Source organism: Paralichthys olivaceus, chromosome 7, assembly GCF_024713975.1.
Source record: "Paralichthys olivaceus isolate ysfri-2021 chromosome 7, ASM2471397v2, whole genome shotgun sequence".
Taxonomy (NCBI): domain Eukaryota; kingdom Metazoa; phylum Chordata; class Actinopteri; order Pleuronectiformes; family Paralichthyidae; genus Paralichthys; species Paralichthys olivaceus.
In genome coordinates, this window is record NC_091099.1 from 12,261,719 (window position 1) to 12,283,149 (window position 21,431).

At 44.9% G+C, this 21,431-nt stretch overlaps 1 protein-coding gene and 1 long non-coding RNA gene across 5 annotated transcripts in view; one reads left to right on the forward strand and one right to left on the reverse strand.

Annotated features, from left to right (window-relative positions):
• Positions 1-21,431, forward strand: part of igf1ra (insulin-like growth factor 1a receptor) — an 80,668-nt gene that overhangs the window by 31,728 nt on the left and 27,509 nt on the right. The window lies entirely within an intron of this gene.
• Positions 13,007-20,144, reverse strand: LOC138410844 (uncharacterized). Of its 4 annotated transcripts, none has more exons than XR_011243462.1 (3): positions 15,553-20,128; positions 14,628-15,350; positions 13,007-14,496 (listed from the first exon to the last, which is right to left on the reverse strand). It is a non-coding gene; the product is annotated as an uncharacterized lncRNA (long non-coding RNA). The 4 variants fall into 4 exon arrangements; XR_011243460.1 differs by having other exon boundaries at positions 14,628-15,428; positions 15,553-20,113; XR_011243461.1 differs by lacking the exon at positions 14,628-15,350 and having other exon boundaries at positions 13,007-13,303; positions 15,553-20,144.

Here is a 21,431-nt window from a genome sequence, read left to right on the forward strand (position 1 = left end):
GTATAAATGTGTGTGTGAATGGGTGAATGGCAAACTGTACTGTAAAATGCTCTGAGTGGTCATCAAGACTAGAAAAGCACTATGTAAATACAAACCATTTATGTCCTGCCTCCTGCATGCTCTACCTAGACACTTCCCCTGACCTGTCCCTGTTGTTGTGAACTCGTCTGACCTGGACTATCTCCTCCTGCGTTGTACATGTGTGAAAGCCCCAGACCCAGTTCATGTCTGAAAAGAGCTCTTATTTTGAATGTACTTTAATACTTTACCCTTCAGAGACAGGGTTACTTAACAGCAGTGTTGCTGCTGCTCTCCCTGCTGGCATTCTCAGTGCATACTGAAGATTCCTATGTCTGCGAGAGAGATAAGGAGAGTAATGGACAAGGCCAAAGAGGGCAGACAATGGGCAGATTCTGTTAAATGGAGCCAATTGGTATTGACTCAGGCTTAGTGCTTCTCACATATTGTCACAGTGTTGGTATTATTCCCTCGATGATGTCATGTCTGCCTCATGAAATTGTCTGTTGTTCTTAATGCCCGGTGTACGCCTTAGTAAAAGCTTGTGTAACACTCAAACAGTGCTTTACTTTAAATGCTTTTGTAGGGCACAGCATGTGGGGGTATTGTTCTTTTCCCCGTCTGACCCTCACAGGGAGGACTGGGAGAATGCCTATTGTTACCGTCATCACTTGCTTTGTCTGATAAACTCCAGACCAAGTCTATACCCAATAGCATGTACCATCCAATCACCAACTTCTCCTCCCTCTGTTGTCACCCAGCTGCATTCCCATACTCTTTTCTTCCTCATCTGATGTCCTCCTTTTCTGGCCTCTTCCTCATCCTCTTGCTGATCCTCACCCAAACAGCTGCCGAGCTGGAAGACCATTCAGCCTTTGGGCAGTGTTGGCCTGCTTACCCGGGATAAAAAAATGCCTCAGTCAGGACAGGGATTACATAAAAGACTACTGTCTTTGCTGTCAGTACAGTTCATTTCCACTGTTACAAAAGGATAACACCGGTGCCTTTATGTAATGTCACAGACAGAAAGAGGACATAACCCCCGTCCCCTAAAAACTTCATTCCTCATTCCACCACCTCTGAGCTTGCCCTGCCCTATGGCCACCGAACATCCCAGCTTATTCTATAACCCCCCTCCACCAGATCAGCACGGCTAAACAATGAAAGCCAGCATTCTTATTGGGTGACTCATTATTTTTTCCTTGTGTCATTTTCCCCGCTATACAATCAAGTGGAAAATAAAGATGAGTCCTCGGCGGTTATCATATCAACTTTTCTTTGTAGAAGCCAGAGCTTCGTGATGTTTGGCAATTGGCATTTATGGCGTGCACCAGACCAGCAGGAGAGTCTCAAGTAAAACAGCTGTTGGTCACATCCACCATCATATACTGTAGTTCTCCCTCGGAGACCTGTTTCAGCTCATATTCTGTAGCATGTGTTTGCAAGGTTACCTAAGGCAATCTAGAAGGACACAAGTCAAGTTAAGAATGCATGACAGTAAGTGATCTGCTGATACGTCGTTTGCACACAGCTTAGCTCCTCCAGAATGCACTGTTTAGCCTCTAATACCCCAACAAATCAGGGTATTTTTAGAAAATTCCGCTCCCTCTTATACAGTGATTAGCCAGTGACGTCACATCTAATGATTTTCTCTACTTGGGTAGTATTATTGAGCTGTGTGTATTGTAAAAAGCCATGCTAGGTGGTGTTGCTTCTTTCTTTTTTTTTAAATAAAATGTTTTTTCATCTAGTCACTGTTGACTTTGCATTGTGCCATGTTGGACTGATTCCCATACTGAACAGATCAGGCTGTGCGTATATGTGTGTGTGTGTGTGCATGCATTCAGGCTTCTCCTGGAGCAAGTTGGAGTGCTGATGGTTTCTATATGAAGTCCTGCTGTGGGAATAGTTGAGCTCTGTTGCTGTTTCGCTCTTGGCTTGGTCAACTACATTCTTCCCTAACTCCAAAGATATATGATCATGTACTTTGGATGTCATGTCACTACGGCATCTACTACGAGACTGCTCGCTGTCTCCTGCAGCTGGTGCCAGAACGCCTGCCTTTCTTCCATTTCCTCCGGCATAAATAGGAACGAATACACGTTGATTTCCCTATACCCCTCACATGCCTCACATTCCCAGTTTAATAATGTGTGCCTGTTTTAACACAGGATTTGATTAATGGGCTAGAATTCAAGTCCACTTGCGGGTCAGGTGCAATTAAGTATGGTGAATTCCACCGGTTTCTAGAAATGTTTAGACTCTCGAGCACTTTGAAGTCCCTGCAGGGTTGACGAGAAGCTTTTCTGCTCTCCGTGTGATCCAAGGATAAGTGGGATGTATGCCTTGGAACCATTTCCCTTGTTTAAATCTGTAACTAGATTAGAGGTACCCTCTGGAGAAAGGTGCCATAATGATGCAGCACTGCTGCACAACAACAGATGCAGGCGAACCCTGAATGCATGGCTCAGCTGCACTGTCTGTTGGGCAATAGAGAATCCTAAGATCTCACAGATGTGTGGGTAAGGGCATGTATCTCATAGCGTGACCACTTCACAGCCTGCCCCCCAAGGGGAGAGGAAGATGAAGGAAAGAGGGGTGTTTGCATCAGAGAGAGTCAGAAAATCTGAAAGGAGTATCTCTTCAGTGATGAAAGAGTCTTTTCCCTGGTGACTGCAGCGATGCAAGAGTCTGATGTAGCGTTGGTTGAAACTTGGCAGTTTTTATTTGTTTCCGTAAACGTGCAGGTAAGCACGTTCAAACAGCCACATGCACTTACACAATTGCACTAAATGACCCTGTTCAGCACACGTATACGCTGTTCTCTCATGTGCTCCAGGCAGATCCCAGAGCTATCAAAGACAATTAATGCAGTCGTTTATCTAACAGCACTATCTGGTTAACGCCAGAGGAAGTGTTGACCGGGGAGTGGAGGGAGAGCAGCTAGTACACTGATAACAGAGGTCTAACAAACTCCATCACTCCCAGTAAACCTGCTCTTTCCAAACATCTGAGGGCAAGAGTGTGGAGGAAAACTCAGTGCTGAGACCCCTCATTGAAATCCCATCTGTCCCCATCTGAGCCTTCTGTCTGCACCCTGCATTAATTTCGTACTTATTTGTGCACGTCTTCTGAAATCTTACGAATATGTAAATCGTGTGATTTTAAGAAAGAACAAAACATGAATATGAAACATTAAGCAATATCAAAATATAACACAAACAAATATTTAATTGATGATTCAGGAACCTTTCTCACTCAGGTTTCATGTCACCTTGCACCATAGATGTGTTTTGATCGCCTGAGGTTTTAATGAAGGAAGCCAAGCAAAGGTTTGTTGCTATTGTGATTTGATTTTGGCAGTTGGTCTGCTGGTTGGTTGGTTGGTTGCGGCAGATGGGAGGGGTGACTGAAGGTTAGAGTGTGTTTGGTGCCCCATGCCTCAAGTGGATGGCTGCGTGTGCATGAGAAGCTCTCAAGTCCGTCTTTAGGCAGACAGACAGCTGGTCAAACAGGCTTAGGAGAGCAGTGGGCAGTCTGGGCCATGACTTAAGCCCATTATGCCCTCTTTACTCCTCATTGGTCAACACCCTCAAGTTCAAAACTGTTTTGATAATATTGTGACTGGGGCAGCAGGTGGAACTTTGTGCTCTTTTTGACCAAACGGTGGACTGAAGACAACAGAAACACAGAAGAAATAAAAAATCATCGAAGTTTTTCATGTTCTGACCTGTGCCAAAGTGTTTTCAAGTCTGTGTGTGTTGTGATTGAGAGTGACAGGGTGTGCGGGGAGGCTAGGGGCCCCCTCGCCTTGCCCTTCTGTGTGGGTGAGTGTGCTGTTTTGCAGTTGTGTCGTGTAGCACGTAGGCTTGTGGAATACTGGACCGTCCTCCCGCCTACCTCGTGGCGGGTGGCCTGGGAGGGTGGAGCCAGTCGTTTGGGTACCAGGAGAGTGCAGGGGCGACACAGGGATCAATGGAATGCGCTCTGGAGTCGGTTATAGCGCGTCTGTGTTTGTGAAAATGGAAAGAAAAAAATGTTGCACAGGCTAAACTTTTAAACCTGGCACCTTACATCCAGCAAACAGACAACTGGGTTATCTCTGTATCGGGATATCTTTTATTAGTTAATGCAATACAATACCAGCCATGGCTGTCTTTGTTGCCCTGCAAAAAATGAATATTGTATTACAAAATAAGCACAAGGAACAGAAGAGAATATTAATAATAATATATAAGGTCAGATTTTATTCCAAGAAACCTGTTTATCCAATCTGGCATGACACCGAAATGATTTACTTGTATTGCTCTCCCCTTTGCCATGTGTATCACTTCTCTTTAAATACAAGCCAGCAGCCTCTGGTCAACCAGACAGTGCTATTTTATTTGAACACTAGCCCTACTGTGGGCACCAGGAATGCCTCAGAGTTATTTGAGAGCAGACACATAATTATACCATTACACTGACAGTGATGCTCGCTTGAAATACTGGTGTTTTATTTTGCTTGCTCTAATCAAAGCTGATCACAATTCCAGTTTTGTGGGAGGGGGGGGACACAGCCAATGACTGTGACATGCGGGTTGTGCTCATGCACCTCCCTTCCCATCCGCTCCCCCATCTCATTCAGGCGCCTGGTCAAAGCACACATGTGCTGACGTCACGCGGGCTGCTTGTAGGCTGACGTCAATGTTCAGACTCAAGCCATATCAGAGGGGCGAGTGGGCCCCAGTCAGTGTGGCTGCCCGGTAGCACAGTCCACAATGGCTCCTGTTCAGACCTCAGATCCCACAACCGCAAGCAGCACTTGTGTGTTTGTGTGTGTGTGTGTGTGTGTGTGTGTACGTGCATGTGTCTGTGCTTGCATCAACTTTCTCATGCCAGACATATCTGATGCAACAGTGGATCAAGGGATCAGTATTTCGTTTCGTAAACCACTTCTCCTTGTCCATATTCATTCACCGTAGACGAGGTGTAAGTGTGGACTGATAGACCCAGATGGGACTAGATTTGTATCTGTGCACTGCCCCTAGTGTCTGCAGCGTCATGTCCACTTTAGCGCCCCACTTTAGACTTAAGGAAACAAGTTAAAGAAGGGACTGTGGACTGATGGACCGACCGACTGATGACCGCCATCATTCAAATTTATTCTGGTGGAAAATATCAAGGGCCTTCTTCCCTATCTCCTCTCATCTAGTCTCCACCACTACAGGGAGCTTAGCCCAGGGATTGATGATGTGTCATTGGATCCTCCAGTGGATCAATGGGCTCGTAGCCCACTGGGGGCCAGCTACTGGCAATCCATCATCAGGGGTCACAACACATTTAGCCTTGTCTCACAAGCACTCATTTTCATTCAAGTGCCATGGTCAGGCAGTGGGAGGAGGAGAGCAGTGTTAAGTTATTTAAGTTGGCTGAGTGAGAGCAGCGTGATTTAATAATTTGAAGCCTCTGATGACCTTAACATGTCAGAAGAACACTTTTTACCTCAACTTCTACCACTACTTCATCCCATGACTCACCTGTGCTGCATGAGCGAGTCAATGAAGTATTTATGTCCAGTTATAGTTCAATACTTTATAATTTTGTTAATTTAGATGTGATTGGTGTTTTCCAAAAGCCTAATTTGTTTGAATGTATTATACCACAACAAACAGTCACACAGCAAATACTGTATATGTCCTGTTGTTCGAGTCCAGAGGTGAATGTAACCTCATCTTTGTCCTTGTTGCGTTGGACTAAAGCAAGCTTCTCCTAAATGGCAGCACAGTAGCTGTCCAATGGGCCCAGGCTGCCACCTTTCAGTCAGGCTGCTGTCTGTCCTTCCTCTCACATCTGGATCCAATAGGAGCGGCTGCCTCCTCTGAAGTAGGGACACATATAAATAGCCAGGCAGCCATAACCACACTATGTAGCGCAGCCTGGATGTTAGTTCATTTGTTTGCTGCTGACCCTCTTTCTGCTCCGCCAGCTCAGATATGGTGTCTGATGTCGCCACCCCCTCTCCCTGCACATACCCCACCTCTGTGTGTTCCTCAGTGCCACCTCTGATCCTCCTGATTCCGGGGCTGTGGTGTGACTGACGCATGCTGAATGCTCAACGCAGTCCACATAGCTCTGTGCCCATCTGTGGAGAGTTAAAGTGAAGTTGGGCCAGAATCGAAGCACAGGCAGGCAAAGGGTGGGCGGTGGGTGGGCTGGCGGTGGCCTGCGTGGGCTGAAGCCTGTGGGCTGAGGAGGGGAAATGCAATATCCTGGTTATAGCTGAACAACCAAATGTGCTGTTTTTATGAAATGCAAAAACAGTTCCATTACTATAGAGACTATGTATCCAGAGTGTACCTTTTTTCATAAATAAATACAGGGGAGTCTCGTGTCCTCACTTGATGTTAAAACAGGAGAGACGTTATTTATGAGGAGCTGCGTTCAGAAAAAGTAAACCATGTTGCACAATTTTTCTGTTTTATCCTAAGGTTGACCCTTGTCACTTTGTCACATACCTATGTTGTGTGGCACAGGTGTATGTCACAGAAGCCAAGCCAATCCCCACCCTCCCAAACTAAAACTCATTCCAGCAAGAGGTGTGTCTGATTGGCTTTGCTTTGCTGCGGCCCTTCAATGCTTCCTTGTCTCCTACCTTGCCCCCTTGTCTCCTTGGGGCTGTAGCCGCAGAGGAGCGGGGCAGAGAGGGATGACTTTTCTTTTTTTGAAGGGGGGGGGTATGTGTGAGTTGCAGCCAAGTGTTTGCTTGAGTGAGTTTTAATTTGTGTGTTTACAGCAGAAGACACCGCAGAGTGTGTGTGTGTGTGTGTGTGTGTTTGTGTGTGTGTGTGTGTGTGTGTGTGTGTGTGTGTGTGTGGATTAGCACTCATGCACTCATTCACCTCAGACTAGATACACACACCTCCTCCACACGTACAAATACGCACACGGCAACACTTATTATTGCACCCTGTGGTGACGTCTGAATGGTTCTGGCACTGTAGTCTTTGTTTTCTCTCCTGATCCAGGGCCTGGTGTTCCATCACTGTCTGATTGATCAGCTTTTAAAACACAGTGGTAGGCATCAGGGTGAGCTGCCTGCCCTGCCTTATTTTGTCACTCGTTCTACAAAAGATCGTCCGTCTTACACAAATACCACCTTGCAAAATGTTTGGTTATAAAAAATCTCCTTATATATGGACTACAAAGAGTTGGAGGAGGAAAAAAAGGCTAACGTTATAGCAATGAATCTCATGTTGCTTTGAAAGCATGCCTTCGTGAGTCTGTGTGTGTGTGTGTGTGTGTGTGTGTGTGTGTGTGTGTGTGTGTGTGTGTGTGTGTGTGATGTGTGATGTGGTAAAACTACAGAAACATTGAGGTTGTGTTCCAGGGATGGAACTTGAGAATGTCCTCGTTCCCCTTTCGCTGGCCTCTTGAGGAGGAGCCACCGGAGCTTGCTCCTGCCCCCGCTCTGCTCCTGCCTTCCTCTGCCAGACACATAGCTTCAGTTCCCCTCCCAGGCCATGAGGGTATCAGGTTTGTTTTGGAGAGGAGGAGGAGGAGGAAGGGGACAGAGATGAGGAAGGCTGGTGTATGTGAAGGGGAGAATGAGAGGGGGGACAAATCTTTGCTGTCTGGTACGGGGATGGAAATGGCCAGACGGATGAGAGTACAAGGCGCATGAAGAGATGGGAAGGGAGGGGGGTAAAAAAAAAAAAAAGAAGAAAGAAAATAGAACAAACAAGTCCCTCCTGGCCCGTTGCTGCCCCTGACCCCTCATCCATAAATTCCATGCCAGCAGCTAGAGTTGTGAAGCGGCCATTTTATGAATGAGGGTGGGAATGAGAGATGGGAGAGGAATAAGGAAGGAGGGAGAGAGGGAGCGGGAGAGGAGGCGGGTCAGGTTGTGTGTTGTGTATGTGTGTGGGTGGGTGAGACGCGGCTCAGAGGCGCTTGTGGTGGGGTTGGTTATGTGTATGTATGCATGTCTGTGTGTGTGTGTGTGTGTGTGTGCATGTGTGCGTGTGTGTGTGGTGAGTGACTGAGGAGGAGCCTGGGGTAGGCCCACACACATGCACTCTTGCCTCTTCACAGGCTTTGTGTGTGTGTTTGTGTTTTTTTCCTGCCTCTGCGGAGACACTGTGCCGTCTGAAACAAAAGGCCCAATTTGGGCTGCGCTTCCGTGTCAGGCTGCTTGCTTCAGGAGCCACCACGGCAGATCAGTTGTCACGACGAGGAGTAACAGACACAACCATACTTTTGTTAAAGTATTCACCAGCTTCGGTGACGAGAGATATCCTTCTTTTGAGCCGCATTTGTGTATCTTTGAGGTGTGAGTCATCTGGAAACATCACAATGAGAAGACAACAATAGTTTCTTTGCACTAATATTTCATTTGATAATAAAAAAAACACTTGGACTTGAAATACCCAGATAGTTTCCTTTCCTCAGAGGAGATGTTGGCAAGTACCTATTTATTGGCATATGTATTTCAGAGACCTTGTTTTTGTTGCAGTATTAATTATGTAACGATACAATCTTGAATGGATCTGTTTCCTCAGAATGGAATGATCAATGAAGTTATTTTTTTAAATTGTAAAAGGTCACATTTGTCTTTGGTAGTCTGTGAGTTCACAGAGAGTGTTTCCTCTGTTCTCCTTGTTTCTGAGGCAGTATATCACATTGGTGCTCATGACATGGGGTGTCGAGCTGCCAAGATGTATTGATCCTGTCACACGGCTGCCTTCTGTCTCCCCTTAAACCGCCCGACACAATGCCGGCTCGGCCGTTCATCAGCTCTCAGTTGGGAGTTGGGGGGCGTGCAGCTTTGTTTGATGCGCTGTGGGACCGAGGGAGAGGGCTTGAATGTTCACGCCTGATCTAACATTTCATTTCAGTACCCCCCCTAAATTATGACTATTGGTGAATAAGCAACAGAACATGTGTGAAGATTGGGAAGTGGATGACTGTGATGGGATGAAATTTGGTTTAGCTTATTCCTATGTTGACAGTAATTTAGGGCATTCACACCAACCTTGTTTTGCAAAGAACTTCAGACTTTTCAGTTTAGTCTGAACCAAAATAGCAGATGTGAAAGATGTCTGAAAAGAGATGGTCTCTGTCCAGATCAAGGGAACCATGGTTTGGATTGTTTGGAGTCTGAAAACACTGTGGACTTTCAGTCATATCGCATGAAGTTAAGACAGCATTGAACAGTGGCTCACAGGATAGGTTGCTGTCTTCGCCCTGAAAATTAGTTTGAACGATGAGGATATTAATTTTGCAGGTATCTATACTACAGTGACATTCCAGAAGCAACATCATTCATTTACTTCATTTAAACCTAAGGACAATTTGGCAAATACAGTAGCCAAATGGGGAAAATGCAGATATCAGAGACACATCCGTCTTTCGGTAGATGTAGCCCACGTAGGTGATGACGACTGGACATACAAGTATTACACAATTACAATGTGAAACCAAAGCTAACGGGATCAAATGTCAATAATATAACAAAGACATGTAACAATGAAGCTCGGTTCAGACTTTCAGATGTGAAAACGCCCATAGTTGTATTTTTTGTTTGGTAGCAGACTCTTTACTTGCTCTATAGGTTATACATATTTAATACATTAGAACACACGTCTAAAATTTGTTTCTTATGTAGTATCAATTAATAATTAATGGTTAATATTTATGAGTATCAGTCTTTGCGAACGAGGTCAAGAATAGTGCAGCCTGTGTGTTGTCATGGTGATCACAGCCGGCAGTAGGTGGCAGGTGCCATTAGCCAGCCAGTCCGTCAGTCAGTGCTAGACCTGTAGTGCTGTAGGTAATGAGAGCTGACACAGAATGACGGAGCAGACAGGAGGACATGCTGTCACATGCTCAGGGACAAGAGGATGTCCTCTGGTGTTGTTTACTCTTCACTGATCCTGCCTGCACCGATGGCCGCCTTTTCCTGCTGCTGCTGCCTCTTCTTCTGCTCCCCCCCTCCTCCCCCTGAGGCTACAGAAGAGGAGCAGCTCAACCTGGAGATGACCCAAAACTCTGTTTACGCCTGGGTCGTGCTCTGCGTCCGAGACACATCGGGAACATGTCGTAAGAGCTGAGTGAGCTCATTTGCTCTCGGGGGCAACTTGTCGAACTCATGTTTTTTCCACCTGGAGGACAGACAGTGATAAAGTGCTTCAGGTGTGCAGACTGGAAGCAGGAATGTGCTCCTGCAGGCGGAATGGGGCCGGGGAGAAACAGGGGAATGTCTCTGATGTGGAGCTGATACTGATGACGCTGATTAACTGCTGGAACAATTTGTCAATCACAACAAGTTAATCAGCACTAATTTTCATGAGCCATCAATCTTGGAAGTCATCAATCAAAATCAAAATTGCTAACCATTCGCTTGTTCGAATGTGAGATGATTTTAGATTGAATATATATTTGGACTGTTTGTCGAACAAAACCAGCAATTATAAAGGATCATGTCTTGGTTCTCAGAACATTGTGATGGTCATTTTTTATTTTTGACTTTTTATAGAGGATATCAATTCTGGGGAGATGAAACACCTTTATTTGTCTGTAATTTCATAATAATGGAAAGGAATATTCTCAAAATGGCTTTTCCATTTAAAAAATATATTATTAATGTATCATTAGAAACTTTTGTCCTCTTCAGACTGGCATACAGGGAGAGAGCTAATGATTCATTTTCTGCTGATCTTGATTTTAATCGATATTTATTACAAGTCTCCTGAATGTTTCACCTCTCTCTCAGTTTTTTACATATTTTTTTATAGAAAAAATAAAGTGAAGTGTAAAATAAAGTTGTTAAAGAATCAACAGATGGCTCCCTAATAATAACTATAATAATGACTAATATTTGGTACTCACTCTCGTCAGTTATCACCAAACTGAAGTCAGAAGTGTTTCGCTATATGAATGCTACCAACTGCTCTATACCCTGATTAAATTTGGATTGGGCTGAAATCAGCTGTCACATGCAATATACAGTTTTCCAACTAAAACCTATAGTTTTCTAAATTAACCAGACGTGATCCAGACATTTACCAGGTTTTAATGTCGTCTTGTTATTTTACTTACCTTTATCTTATCTTTTAAGTTTTCTCCAGTATTACCTTCGCAAAGGAGGTTATGTGTTCATCTATGTTTGCTTTTTGTTAGCAGGATTTAGTGAAATCTGCTCAACCAATTAACATTCAATTTTGTGGAAGGAAGAACTCATTAAATGTTGGTGTGGATCCAGGAAAAACATTTCTGTTTTTTAATCAGGCATAGTTAGGGGACTTCATTTTATGAGCACGTCTAATGTGTTTTCTTTTGTGCTGGGGTCGATGGGGGGTATTTAAACTGGTGTTTTGTCAGCTTGGTTGACATCTTCACCGTTGCATCATTGTTTGTATTGGACTGCTACATGGCAGATTTTTTTTGTGTCACTTCTTTTAAGATAAAAATATTTTTTCCAGATAAAAGTACAGTGACAGCCTGCAGCATTGGGCTGGTTAGGATAGCAGACAGCTGTTGTGGTGCAACAGACTGTATAGGACACACACAACTCCTCTGAGAGGGGTCAGGGCAAAGTAATATTAGCCCTAACCAAACCACCACAAGACAAAGCAGTGCTAGGAAATTTGGCCATGGAAAAAGGCCTGGAGTCAGAGCCAGCACTTTGATGGCTTTCTTTTGAGTGGTAGTTAAAGGATATAGTCTCCTGTTTCCTGTGTTTGCTCCATCTCGCTGTGTGTGTGTGATTGATGGCTCATTGATTGAGCAGCGTGCTTCCATTCCCACTCTCAGCCAGCTATCTGTCCCATGGCTGTCTGAAGCCAGTCAGCACCGGCTGTTCAAAAGCTATGTGAGTGTGTGTGCACATTCATGTTTGTCTAAGTGGATTCTGGAGGAGATCACTGATCCTAGCAGGTGTAAATCGTGCTCCTCTCTGGTTTCTTGTTGTGGTTTCGCTGCTCAGAAGTGAGGTCTAGATCATTTGAAACCCTGAGCAGATTCAAGCTTAGACCTATTCAACCAGGTAAAGTTAAAGCGCCATAATGCAAGATTCGCACACGACAAAATTCAGGCTCCCTCTACAGGTGGGATGCGTAATTCACTGTTGCAAATAGGCGATGCTGGTCTTAGCCTGCCCGTGCACACATCATTTGTTGAGAAGCTGACGGAGAAGAAACTAGTAACCTCAAGAGCAAAGGTGACATAGCATTTGTCAACTTATGTCTTGAAAACATGTCCTGAACTCCTGTGACAGTTTTTTAGGGTCTTGCAGAAACGTTTGCACATTTGCAGAATTGAACTCCGTGTAGAACAGTAGCACATAAGCTAATATAATGGCACATCATGCGGATATTCCAGTATAATATGTATCAAATCACATTGAATTATTTGGCTAACTTGACAGTTAAACCTCTTATCAAATTAGATTTTCCTGCTTCTGATGATAATGTGGCAATTTCACTTACACAATCTGACGTCAATCAAGCAGAACATCACACGAAATGGCAAAGAAGTGAAAGGAATGACTTACTTCTGGTTTATTTAAATACTGGAATCACAACAAGGTGTACTGATTTTTTTTCTGAACCAGTTCCAGAGCTGCAGCAGTGCTACTATAGACCAGTAAATATAGCCTCGAGCTATACAGTTTCACTTTATGATGTGCAATTTGGCGGCTTTCAGACTAATAATAGTTTACAAGACATTTATGAAATAACTCCAACAAATCACTACATCTGGGGAAAGCAAGGATACTGTAGTTCCCAAGTAAAATGTAGGATCAGCTCCTCCGGTGCATGCAGCGTGTGCAGTTGGTGCAGTGTCCTCTTTCTGCAGACTCCCACACGCACAGGAGAGGAGCAGGATGATCTCTGGAGAATGGCATCAACCAGCTGATGTAAAGCGATCTGATGGGAGAAATCCTCAGGTTGAATGAAACTGAGCTGCAGGAATTAGAATACGTCTGAAATATTGTTGTGAGCAAGAGTTCATGTTGGGTAAAGATTGTTTATTGTGCTTTGTGGAACATATGCTGTATTTTAGATGGGTTTTGTGTGTGCACCACTTGCTGTGTAAGACATTGCTCACAATATTATAGATTATTCTTCAATTATTTATGAGACATTGTAGATTTTGGGCCATAACAAGGAAAAAGCGACTTGTGTTTACAGCCTCAGTGAAGTGTGGCATGTCTGCAGTGAAGCATGCCTCTCTCCCTCATGGCTTAGGCCCCCTGTTGGTCCTCTAATAGCATTGCAGCCTTGTCTGTTGAGTCGTGTGAGGTCTGCAATGACAGGAAGACAAAGGCATATTTTTTGTAAGTCCAAAGTGGGCACTGTGTGCCCCCCTGTCCCCGTCCCAGCTGAAGGAGAAAGTTTGTCCGTGGCCTGGAGAGGAAAGAAAAGAGAGGGGGGGGACAACAGCCCACTGTTTTCAAACTGTGTCTTTATGTCTCCCCTGACTGCAAGTGTGCCACTGCATCTCACAATGGAGGCCATTGTTTGTTTGAGAGAGAAAGCGTGGGTATTTTGTTTCAATCATTTCTGGAAGTCTTGTGTTTGACATGGTGGGGGCTTAGCACTTCCTGTGTTCGGAGGCTGGCTTGTTCTCTGTGCCCGTTTCTCGGCCTCTCTCCTGGCACGTCTCGTCGCTTCCATCTGCACTTAAATTTATGTCTGTATGTTCTCACCTGTGGAGTTTTTTGCTTTCAATGCTGGTAGTCGAGTCGTGACCGATAAGAACCAATCAGGAAGTGAATGTGATGTGAATGACGTCTCATCACTGGTGTTTTCGAACGGCAATGGTGTCAGCAGTGTTTAAAACGTCTCAGTTTTAGGTATTTAAAACTTAACGTAGTGGTGTGGATTGAGCCTTTGTTATCGGACATACTAGTGCTGTGCCCTGCTGGTATCTTATCTATCTGGAGTCCATGCAGGTCAGGCACACCCTTCTCCATCTCCCACAACTCCAGCAAACCCATCTGCCCTGTCCCCTGCAGCCCCCTCGATTCCTCCTGTGGGGCCATGATGACGTTTCACCTCTCTGATGTGCGCTAACGCCTCCTTAATCCGGCTAAAAGCTAATCTCTAATGGTGGGATGTGATCCCGCACTGAACACTGCATCTGATTGTTGCAGAGCAGCGGAAGGTCAGCTGACTGTCTGACTTACACTAACTTTTGTCACCCCCATCCTCTGCCTCCACCCTCATCAGACATGGAACACCTGCACAGCACAAGAATCTCCATAGTAAAAAAAAACACATCCCCAAACAGCTGCATTCCTGCTGGTGGTTCTCCTTTTCTTCCAGCACATCTTTTTTATATTAAACAATTATTTCTCAGTATGCTTCCTCCTTGGGTCTCTTTCTCCCTTTGCGTTTGAACATCCCTTTGTTTCATTACTGGAGACATAGCACAGTGACGCTCGGATTGTAATTTAGTGAGCTGTCTGCTGGTGAAATGTCAGACCTGAATTTCCTAATTAAGAAAGGTTTGCGTGGCGGGAAAAAATCACAACATATGTGTAAGTGTGTGTGTGTGTGTGTATCTCGTGCTACTGGACCACACACTGACCCATCTGAGACCTCATGCTGAAAATGAATACTAACTATGTATGAAGAGGCAGAGGGGAGACACTGTGAAGGGTCCACTCTGTGTGTGTGCGTGCCACCTCCTGTGAGTGTCACACATATGCTGCATGTAATGTCCACACTGACAGAAGAAGACAACTCACACACCTCCATCAAACGAAACATAGATTTCATTCCTTCACAGCTCTTCCTTTTCCTTTTGTTTTCTTGCAACTTTCTTCTCTTACTCCTCCCTCCTCCTGAACAAGGGAGGTCATGTGAGCAGCAGAGGTCCCTAAAAGGGGCAAATAAAACTGAAAGTGTGTGTGTGTGTGTGTGTGTGTGTGTGTGTGTGTGTGTGTGTGTGTGTGTGTGTGTGTGTGTGTGTGTGTGTGAGAGAGATGGAGAGAGAGAGAGGAGGAGGAGAAAGGGCACAACTCTCCGCCCACTCTGAAAAGAGGAGTTGAAAAATGGGGAGAGACCCATGATGTCACCGGTAGCCAATAGGAAATGTGGGCCGGGGACTGTTTAAGGCCCATCAGCTGTCCTGTTCCATCTACATTGGCTCCTCCTCTTCTCCTGTTGGTACAGTATGGGCAGACACGACCATATCCATACCCTGCCCTGTCTTTGATGTCTGGCCTCTGACCTTTGACCCCCGGGAGCCTGTCCTGAGCCTCTTCTCCAAGTCTCATGGTCCATGTATATCAAATCATTATGTTGAGCCTGTCGTTGATTTCCCACTGAAACTCTGTCCCCAGACTAAATATGGCATGAGATTAGATAGGAGACTGCCGTCTGTTACCTCCATGTTTCCCAGCTCTCTGTGTCATGACTGTGCTGCTTGTGTTTGAGGAGCAGGGGTGAATGGGAGACTTGCGTCATGGTAAAATCTGATTAACACTGAAACTTTGGGTTGACACTGAAGAGCTGTGTCTGCGCTGAGCCTGCGAGTGAAACTTACCGAAAGTGACGTAACTCCCAATTTTACACTCTGCTGCACAGGTTTTGTGCGACTGCCATATTCGGTGGTGTTGTTACCCAATTACCAATGAGGACAAGCTCTTATGAGTTCACTGTTTACTGCAGCGTAATGGCTTTTTAGTGTAATTGGTGCCTCTGCATTTAAAATGGTAACCCACACCGGCTGTTTGATTGTCACCTTTAACCACTCGAAATAAAGGAGACATTAAAGGTAATGTAGCCTCTAATTTTTGTGTTCAGCCACACTCTTTGATGTGAAAGGGATCAAATGAACACTTGAGTGCATTGTTGGAGGCTGCCAAACATTTCCCATCGTCGGCCTTATCAGTGTGCAAATGCAATAAAAGTCAGCAATATGTGCCTTTATTCCTCTGTGCTGTACCTGTCCTGCATGCTGCATGTCAGAACTCCCTGAGCAGATAGGAAACTAGCAGAACAAGCATAAGAAAAAGGTTAATCACCTACCGGCCTCTTTCATGTGAAATGTACAATGTGTACAATAGATACTGGATAAATAAAATTATGTTTCACTGCAATACCGTCTGGGACATTGCTATCGTAACTGACGAGTCTCAGCGCAGGCAAGAGTCTGAGAGAATAGCCTCAGTGTCCCGTCGCAGCAGATGTCTACTCTGGGCACAACTGTCCCTTTTGAAGCTGCGGCTCTTCTGTTTTTCAAAAGACGATGGGGCAGCCTGACAAAAAGTAAACTGTGCGTCCTCAAGGAGCTCGCTGGGAAAAAGAAATTAAATGGATGAAAAGGGAAACCCTAAATCCAGATATCATGTTTGATGTGGCTAATAGGACTGTACAGAATGTCAGGCTCTATTAAGGGGACAGACACTGAGCTGAAGTGGGAGATGCAGGTGTGCAGGTGCCAGCAAGCAGCCACCGTCATGTGAAGGACGAGGAAACTGCAGTCAGGCAGAGAATGCAATGTAAGACATGTATGTGACATCCAGCGTGGTAACACACGTCTGAATATGACCCCTGACGTGCACTTACACATGCAAACAAACATCAGTCCCAGCATACACATATAAAATGTAACCAAACTGAAATGTAATTTCAGGATTTACAGTCCACTGACTATCGGCTCAATAATCAACTAATGGCCTGCTCGGTGTTTGCCGAGCACTCCATTTTAACCTGGTAGGAATGCTCGCCATGAACACAAACTTATCCCCGTCAGCTTTTTAGCTTAAGGCAAATGTTGCCATGCTTAGTCAGGATTAGGGCCGTTCTTGAAGTCGACGTGAAATGAAGATGTGTCATTTTGGATCTAGACGTCATGCCAGCAGAGAGAATGTATGCCGGACAGCTTGCCAGGATGATGTCTGGGCACCGATGCCACAGAGCCTGCAGATGGTCATCTACCGAAATAGACCTTGGCTTCAGAACCACTACTATTCTGACGCTCTGGTGATGATGGGCTGAACCAAGTTTGGGCACAGAGTAAGAAATGTTACATAAAGTGATGCATGTGGTTGCTTGCAACATTTCACAGGTCACTCAAAAAAAAGAGCTGACGTGTATATAATTGAGGTGCTGTGGAGTTAAATGTGTAGAATTGACATTAGTGCACATGGCAGTAGTTCTCTCTGGGCTGCTGCCTGTCTACAGACAGGTGGCTACACATCCAGGTGTTAGTCTGAGCCTGCAAGCATGCAGCACCTGGGCAAATGAAGGACTAACTTGTTCATTTTGTGTGTACACTTTGTCCAGTGTTGCAAAGTGAAGCCAGCGCTTCATGGGTATCATTTACACTTTATACAAACATCAGTCTTTAGTGGGGTTTTTCATGGCGTTCTCCTCTATATCACCAGAGAGATTATTGTATGGATTATTATATATTATATAGAGATTAAAAGGATTCTGCAGAGATATGAGGACTTGCTGCTCTGACTAACCCCAACCAGTCACCCAGGGTGCAAAAACAGTCAGGCGGCACAGCACTGCCAGGAAACACACTGTATTTAATGAAGCAGATCTGGGAAGTCAGGTATTTTTAGAAGCCACATTTAGTGACTGGAAAAATCTCAGAATCTGTTAAGAAAAAAAAAAGGAAAACATTGCCTACATTGCCTGAGTACTCCCGAGGTCGCTTTTTTCCCCCATACTGACTTCTGCCTCAACATCTCACTTAGCTTGTCACTGTTGGTGCCTGGAAATGACATGATCGTTTCTGTGAGTGTCATTACCGAGCTTAACCAGAAGGCTGAAAACAAACAAAAGCATTTAAAAGCTGGCAGTATTTTGCCCCTGCTGAATAGATTGACTGTCACACTTGTTATCTTCTGTTTTTCTCAAATGACAAGATCAGCGGCAGCAATGCAGCAGGGGGACGCGCTTACTCACCCCTCATTGGTTAATAAAAGTCACAGAGCACGACCTTGTTCTTGATTTAGATGTGTCTGAAGTGATACTCTAACGTGAATTCCTCTGATAGCTTAGTGGGCCTGTTTTTTGACATGAGTTGTCTGATTTAATGAGGAAGACAGTGGCTTCTGTCTGTCTTCATGCTACAAATATAGTGCGACTCATGGGGGGGTTCTGTTGAGGGATGTATCAGGCCTCTGGGACTTCTGGCTAACTAGACGTCAGACATGGAGGGATTGAGATTGGGTCCAGGCTCAGTTGGATTTGACCTCACTCACAATTGTTTTTTTAATGTTTGGATAGCTCTTCAGTAGTAGCTCTCTATTTGCAGTATGTTTGATTATTTTTATTTTATCCCCATATTGTCCAGCCATTTTTCAACATCTATTCAATATCCTTTCAGCTTACATGATTTACCCATCGCTATAATAACCACAAAGAGTTAATGTGATTTGGTCTGAGACACCCCAGTCACAGTTGATATTGGTTTGTGTTTCATATTAAGGGCTCTAATTTGGGTTTATGACGGCAATTACTTAGTAGAATAGCACTCAGTTGAGCACTAACTTCCTCCAAGGCCCAACAGTCTCCTCAATCAAGCTGCACCGAACCACACTGATGTCCTCTAAGTATCTGAATGTTGAAAAAATCTTGCACTGTTGTAGAAAGTGGGGAAAAAATCATCAGATCTACCCTTTGAGTGAATAAGCTCTAAAAGTGAAGAGGTTCCTTCTTCTGCCACGCCCCACCCTTCCACCAAGTCTCAGGAAAATTGTTTCAGTACTTTTTGCGTAACAGTCAGACAGCAATGAAGACATAACCTCCATGGCGGAGGTACAAGTTCTTGTAAAGAATTTTGCCAAAGGTATCAGAGCATTCAGAGGCATTGTGTTTGGCATTATATTGGTAAAATGCCAGTTAAGTTAGATCTTTCTGGCTTTTTCCACTGTTTCAACATGTCTTTAATAACTTTCAGACCATCCTCTTCCTCCTCTGTCATTAGAAACACTAAGTGTTCTCACATGTGACCGTGCTGCATACCTGTGTCCTGTTAGAGTGCAATAAACCACAGGGCAACAACAACAACATCAGCAGCAGCAGCTGCAGAGAGGGACGAGGCCCGAGGGTAGAAGGAAGGGGTGTGCGTGTGTATCTGTGTGTTGTTGTGACTGAACGCGAGTGAGGGGAAATGCCACGCATGCCTGAACACACAGACCAGCACATAGTTGTGTGAAAAACACATTGCTGGTCTTTAGTGGGCACGGGAGTGGAAGAGACCCAGAAACACTGGGACAGGGAGGAGTGGGCTCAAACTCACCTTTGTGCACAGGACTGAAGAGAGATTTAGCCAAGCTCTCCTGAGCCAGCTGTCTGTGTGAGAAAATCACACTCATGACACTGTGCTGTGTTCCCCCCCTCTCTCTAAAAAAAACCCTCTGATCAGCAGAACACTCGATCTTGCCGAACATGCGCAGCCAGACACTCTCTCGCTCCCTGAAAAGGTGAAAAACACCACTCCAGATTAGATCAGTCCGTCCTGGCACTTGAGACTCTATCACTGTAGCTGTAAGACAGCACTGGAATCCCTGATGTGGTTTGCCTGTGGCGGTGAGTGGAGGAAGCATCCTCTCTCTGCTGTCTGGGCTGATGTGGTTTAAACAAGTGTCTGGAGTGATCCACTGGGGGCTCCCAGGGAGGATCGGATTGCCGGATGAGGATGTGGCCTGGTGCAGTTCAGGGAGCTGGAGAGAGGGAGGGGGGGGCAGCGATCCAGACTGCGGCGGCCCATGATAGGCCTGCCGTCTCCTACTGTACTCCTGTTCTGCTACCTTCCTGTTTGCTACTGCTCTCAGCTCCAGTAACTTGAGCTCACCGGCACTGACTCTGCACACAGTAGAAAGGCTTTGCATCCCCACAGTGCACTGGATTATTGTAGTGTGCAGCATTGTGAATACGCTGGTAAATGGATGCTGATGTAGAGATAAATTTAATCATGTCCTAATGGAGCTATGGCCCTGTTTATATAGTGGAGCACAGAAAATCGGTGTGATTGACACTTAATGTGCAGCTACTGCAATAAATTTTAAATCATAGTGTTTTTATGCTCTTATTTTTCTATGCAAAATGTATAAAATACAGTACGTACAGTATATATTTATTTTATAAAGGTTTTATATTTTTATACAAGTTTAAAAATCTCTGTTTTACTTACCTGAAAATATGTCTTAATTTGAAATTCATCTGTGCTCCAGTATAAACCAGTCATGTTTTCTCATTTAGCTGATGTCCCAGTTCAGGGTCTGCACTATTTACAGGAATAACCTGACTAAGGCCTGTTGTTTGTGCAAACTGCGTGTGTCCAGGTTTTTTCCTTAACTCACGGTTTCCTCGGAATCTGTGGAAAAGCTGTGCTTAATCACTATGGTTACAACCCCCCCACCCCACCCACCAGCGTCTGCTCAAGTGAGGACTTGTTTACCATCTCCGCTCCAGACTCAATAACATGTCAGTCATCAGAGTTAGAACCGCCCCTGCCCGCCTGCCATTGGTCCAGCAGATGGCTCCGAGTTTAACCCCCCTACTCGCTCTCCCCTGACACCCTCCTCCTCCCTGCCTCTCCCCCCCAGCCCCGCTGTGAATAATGAATGATTTCCCAACTGTCTGTCACACTTCCTATACTATCTTCAATGACACAGGGAAAAAACACTGTGCTGTGATATGTTATCAAGAATGACAAATTTAATCCTTCATGAGATATTTTGTTTCTATGTTTCTCTAATACTGAGAGCGTGGATTGATTTTTGGAAAATGATATCAGTTTGACCAAATTTTCCTCTGGCAGTAAACGAGTCACCAGCCTCCGTATGTAAACAGCGTAGTAGTCTCGTTACGCAGTATGCTCTCCTGCAGACTGAGCATGACTCGCATTCAGATTTGAAGCATCGCTGCACTTTAACCACGTCCATTTTTATTCAATAAAGATAATTTGTAGTGAGTGAGAACCCTTCATCTTGTCTTACACACACACACACACACACACACACACACACACACACACACACACACACACACACACACCATCTCCAATGTCATCACACAGACAGTGGCATCTATTCTGTGACAGTGCTGAAATCCATCCCTGTTGTTATAAGGTAAAAAGCTACTTTTTTGGGTCGCTACAGACTGTGGTGAAAGGGAAGGGGTGAGGCAAAGTGAAGGAATGTAGTTTTTTTGTTCAAAACTGGTTTCCGACATCCTTGCATCTATGTCCTTCTTTTTCTTATCTCACATTCCCTCCCTTGATCATGTTTGCAGCTCAAATAGCTTAATCCTCTCAGGTTTCCTCAGCAATTCCTCAAGTTGTTGTTGCGTAGTTGCAGCAGAACGAGGGATTAGCACCAACTCCACCCCCCGAATCCTCTGCTGTTGGGGACATTCTGCGGATTCTTCACATAGTCCAGCAACTGGAAGATACCTTAA